Genomic DNA, 6,000 nt, shown 5'->3' with positions numbered 1-6,000 from the left:
AAATGAGAGAGGAAATTCCAAACTTCCTTATTATTCCAACATGCTGAGCTTGCTAGTCAATAAAAGTTTTCCAAGTTTTATTTAGTATATTGGTGGCATTTGGCTGGTTCCAGTGGCAGGTATCCTTTGTTTCCTACTCTTCTTTAGCTGTGAATTTATCATTAGTGTTGCATTTCTGAAACACTCCATTTTTATTATATGAGGTATAGCAATCAAGCTATCTCCATTTAAGCATCCCAACTGCATCCCCTTTTGACTAGCCGGTAGTAAAAAGCAATATTACAATGAATAGTTTCACAGAGAGTGTGCCGCTTTAGTGTACGGAATTTGGAGAGCTCTACTTTCAGGATCTTGTTTTATAAAAGAATATTGCATGTAGATGGGGGAATTAAGCCTAAATATTGCACAGCTTTGGATTTCTCTTTTCAAGCTTTGGTACCATGCATGTCATCATAAGTCAATCAGCTTCTGCAAACCCAGGCAATCCAAGCTGAAGAATAATGAAAAAAAGAAAAGAAAAAAAAAAATTGAAACAAACCAGGCTCATAGGAAAGAGATGTGGTAGGTAAATAAACATACTTTACACTGTAGTGGAAAAACTGTGATGTTGGAATAACAGTGAATAAAACAAAAGCAAAATCAGAATAGTCATGTTAGTAATTAGAATGGACATATGTTTAAATATATGCCCATTGGTTAGAATGGGCATATATTTATACAAAATCAGAAATGTATCATCCTATTTCTAACACACAGGAAGAACAGAATTGTGGAAGAATGCTAAATAATCCACGTAGACATGACTAGGGTGTCATTGGAAAGCATCAGCCAAAGAGTGATTAATAGATAGTGGAACAGAGACCCAAAGAGACACATCTAGTGAAGGGCTGTCTCTTACCTGGAAAGAAGATGATTGTTCTAATTTTGGTATTCAGCTCCCATCTCTGCTCTCTGGGGTGCAATTTTCAGCTCTGTGCTGGGGCAGGTTATCAGCCCATTGCCAGCTATATAACTGTCAGCCAAGCAGATGTAACTTTTTGCATCCTTTTTTTTTTTTCTTCTTAGTAGATGTGGCTCCATTTTAAAAGGTACCTTGCTTTATTTAGTGCATAAAAGTGTTAACATCACTTGAAGTCAAATGAAGAAGTTGAGATGACAGGGTTAGGATATATGAGAAGACGTGGAATGGTATGGACAGAATTTTCCTTTCAAAAGTGCAGAGACAGTTTGAGTTTTCAGACATGAAAACATCCTAGAATTGTTGTGGTGGTAAAAATTAAAGGCTGTGTAAGTTAGCTGTTAGATTCTTTTTGTTAACTTATCATTTGGATCTGCATATGACAGTTCATTTTCATTTCCTTCTATTTTATTCCTTCTCAGATTTAAAAGCAAAACATTCCTTTTCAATTTTGTAGGGCAGATGAGCAGTTAGTACCTTTGTGGTATGTTTTGCTGTTATTGGTGTAGGTGCTCCAAAATAAACAGCTAATTTCTGAAGTTGGAAATTTTTCAGGATTCTCTGTATGCATTGCAGTCCTGGATAAAGGCGTGTTTGGCTAAATCTGCTTATCTTTTACACAGATAGTCTGGTTGGAATTGGTATACAGCATTGTTGCCAGGTATTTCTCAAACAAGAATGTACATATTGTACATATTGTTCATAAACTCTTTGGATTAAAATTCAGTGATCTCTCTCCTAAAGAGCCTTGGAACAAGTTTTTTATCAGAAAATCATACCAAACCATAAAGCTTGTCAGAGTTCAAGAAGGCAGCATTTGAACATGGGGGTCCAATTTAAAGGCTGTTTTTCATAACAATGTATTTGTTAGAGTATAATATCTATTGAAGCTGGGCTGAAAGACTTCTGTGAAGAGTCTTGACTTGTGAAGTTCCATGATACTTGCAGAAAACATAGACTGTTTGCATAACTATGCAATTTCTACTACTTAAAAGGAATTTTCAAGAAATTTCTTTTTTATTAATACCGATGAGAAAATAAATCCTGTGGATTTTTGCTGTTTCATTTTCGCACTATTTTTTATAAGTCTGTTACCAAACATTCTACATTGTCCTTGGTCATAGACACAGCTTCTCCAGGGAAGGGGTGTTTGAGCATGACAGACTATAGAATAAAACTCTCAATCTGTACCCTACTCCAGGCCACCATGGTACTCCAAGTCCTACAACTTGAGAGAAATTAGCCATGCCCTTTAAGAACTGTCACTGTCTATTAATCTTCTACTTTTCATCATCTGGGATACTGAGCTCCCTTCACTCCTTCAAAGATGCCGTATGTGTTTCCTTATTCCCATACTGGTAGAAAACAAACAAAATTCCAGAAATGTACTCTTTCAATGTCAATTCCATGTCTATCTGTTTCAATAATAACTGTTGTGTATTTTACATATTCTTCCCAGTTAAACTCATCACTGACTTGATTCCAAACACCTGAGGGCAGTAGGCTGAAGTAGAATTACAAACATAAATTCATAGGATTCTGCTGAAGCCACATTTTTATGTGGGATTTGGCGTTAGTCCCTTTAACAAGTGGAAAAAGCAATGGTTGATGCTGTGAATGTACATGTCTAAGTATAGCAGTGAGTTATTAAAACTGTGACTATTACCAGAACTTTTTTTTTTAATTACTGTATTCACTAGTTCTTGGGAGCATTCTTGGTGTGCTCTGGAAGAGAAAAAAAAACCACAAGTTGCTTTTTTTTTTTAAGAGAACTAAAAATTCTCACTAGAAATTTCTATACAGTAAATCAAGTTGGTACCCTTTCTAAATAGTCAACATCCTGAATGCCAATATATTCTTCCATTGTATTTATTCCTATGCACCCATCTTCTGAAAAATATATGACTTTTGCTAATTTACAGTTACATCGTCACAGGCCACTTTTTTTTCTTTGACTCTTCTAATTATGGGAAGCATGAGAAAGCCGACCTTCCCTTTCCCCACCCTCTTCATTGTACATCAGAAGCTAGTATTCTTGTCTGCTGGAGTTCAGACAGTGTCAAAGTGGAGGGAAAAAAGAGAAAAAGAGCAACAATAACTGGGGCTGTCTGCCCATCCTTCCACTGTGTGAACAGGGAGTGTTTGAGACTTAGCATTTTTCATGGGATAGGATTGTACCAAGACTTAACAAATTAAAAAATAATGTTTAGATGCCTCAGTGAAGGGAGTGATTTTGGGGGGAGACTTTTAGAAACACATCTCAGTTATGGATTACTGTACAAAGAACTGGTACCAATTAAATAAATCTTATTGTTTAAAGTACAGATATGAATGCAAACCACGCTTTAGCTACTAATACTTAGATTCACAAGCACAGTTTTAGTTTCCTACTTTAAAAGGTTGGCCGATACATCTGGGTATATTGTTTAGTGGTGTGAATTTCTCATGAATTGAGTTTCTGCAATGTAATTTACTTTGTTAGATAAAGTTCTATATTTAATGTCTGTTGCTGTTAATCTTGGAGAGAGAGATGCACTACTTGAGTAGAACACTGGTAGTTATTTCCCGAAATTCTTAATAAAATGAAAAATAGTTTTACTGTTATTCTGCCATTTGATGATAATTATTTTTGGGGGGAGAGGTGTGTCTGTAACTCATTATGATTGCATCTTTTCATTACTTCACTGGGAAATTTTTTAAAATGTTTTAAAATATGTATCTAAAATGGTAGTTATACATTAAGATATAAGGTAACTTCTTTAAGAAAGAAATACAGGTTTCCATTTTCTTTATCTTTGTCACAAAGTTTATTTGTTGATTCTGAAGGAATTAAATTGATAAATGCAGTGCTCAGGTAGCACCCTGTGACATTTTAACCTGGGTTCAAAGCTTCTCTTGCAGTTCAGCTCCCTCAGAGAACCTTTGATGTTCTTACATTCATTCACCCCTCATTTGCTATTGTCTTAAGTATTTACCTTCTGGAGTTTATTTAGGAAAGGTATTCTAGGATGTAGCAGAATATCTTAAAACAGAACCACGGTAGGATAGAGATGCTTACAGAGATGTTAATCACCTGTGATCTGTCATGTACTTAGATATAAATTGCAAGGTCAGTACTAAACATATATGATTCTAGATTATTAAACAGTGAGGAAGAAACTGTATGCTTCCTTGAAAGATATCTCTGTCATTTTCTTTTTGTGATGGTTTTCAAACTTGAGTATTGATTTTAGTTTTTTTAACTCCAGCATTTGAGTTAGAAAAAATCCCTTGAAACTCGCTTGAAGAATAAGCTTTTCAACATACAGTTACTTTTTGTATCCCTTATAATTTTCAATATTAGTTTTTCACAGCTTTGTGTGAGCAATTAGTAATATGTGTATGCAGAAGATTTGTTCTGTCCTATTCACTGGAAATATTAAATAGCTTATGAGGCATTTGATATCTAAAATGACTGGAACATCTGCCTTCTCTTAATTGCAAGGCTGACCAATGGGACTAATGTACTTTATGCATGAGGTTGAAAATTAAACTGTGAAGAATTAGCATAATCTGAGTGTGCAATGTGAAATCAGAATTGCATAGTTATAACTTTCTCTCGAGGGGAACACTGCTGAGAGATTATTTTTTTGCATACTTCCTGAGTATAAGATTTGTTTATTGAATTTTATTTTAGAAACACTTTTTTAAATTCCGTGCAAGAAACATTAAGGTCAGCTCAGTGACTCAACTTTTTTTTTTTTTAGGTATCTACAGAGGGGGATTATTAAATATTGTTGAGGGCTGAGTGTAACATAGGACAAGATTTGTCTTCTCTGCAGTTTCTGAATAGCAATTCCTAACTGAACAAAGGCGTACTATGAAATTGAAATGGTAAAACAAGGATTTAAGTATGTAATGAAGAAAAAATAGCAAGTTAGTTTTAAAGTCAAAGCTAAATATTAGCATAATTTTTCATTAAAGTCTAGAAAACTAAAGATAGAAGGAACTTCAGGGGCTGACTAGTCTGCCCCCTCACAGGTTGCCCAGGAAAGTTGTGGAGTCTCCATCCATGGAGATATTCAACAGCCATTTGGACATGGTCCTGGGCAACTGGCTCTAGATGGCCCTGCTTGAGCAGGAGGGTTGGAGCAGATGACCTCCAGAGGTCCCATTCAGCCTCAATCATTCTGTGATTCCATGACCTGATGCAAGATCAACTGTAGGTGTGCCATTCTTAACAGGTGATATCAGCCTGGTTTTAAAACATATTTGTTCTCTATTTATAAGAACTGGAGGGTTTTGTATTATCCACAGGCAACATATTCTAACACTTCACTGTCTTCATCTTCTTTAGACTATCTTTCTTATCATTAAAGCTAAATTTTCCTTAATGCAGTTTAAGTATGTCATGATTTTCTGTCCTGTCCTCTGTGGATATTAATCTGTACTGTACCAACTGTCTAGGAATGTGTTATTTTGTCTCCTCTTCCCTGAGGAGAAAGGAAAGTTTGCTTCAGAGGTTGCAGAGAACATGCATATCTACATAGCCCAGTGTGATGGGTTTTTTCTGTTCTTTTCCTCTCAGCAGCATGACATTGTTGACTGGTGTTTAAACTGTCATCTACAATTACCCCCCAAATCTTTTTCTTCAGTACTGCTTCTTGTTTCTAAGTTCCTCATCTGTAACATAGATTATTCCTTCCTCACTAAAATACCTTGCATTTGTCCGTGTTGAATTTTATCCTATTATGTTTAGGCCATTTGTGTAATTTTCAAGTAACTTTAATGACAGTCTTGTTCTTGAAACTTTTTGATGCCCCTCCTCACTTGCTGGAAGTTTGCACGTTTAATAAATACATACTCTCTTCTATCAGTCAGCTTAGTAAAGAGTTTCTTTTTACTACTGGTTGATCCATACAAAAATCCAGTCTATTTCGCCTTCCATTTTGATAGTGAACCATTGATAAACAATCTCTGATTTTTGTTTTACAAAGAAAATACTTATGAAAAAATTACTGTGGAAACTCTTCTCTGTGTAAGTTTTACTACAAGAAAAAAAA

The sequence above is a fragment of the Gymnogyps californianus genome, chromosome 2, assembly GCF_018139145.2.
Source record: "Gymnogyps californianus isolate 813 chromosome 2, ASM1813914v2, whole genome shotgun sequence".
In the NCBI taxonomy this organism is placed as follows: domain Eukaryota; kingdom Metazoa; phylum Chordata; class Aves; order Accipitriformes; family Cathartidae; genus Gymnogyps; species Gymnogyps californianus.
The sequence above is the reverse complement of the archived record's forward strand: the minus strand, read 5'-3'. Positions refer to the sequence as shown.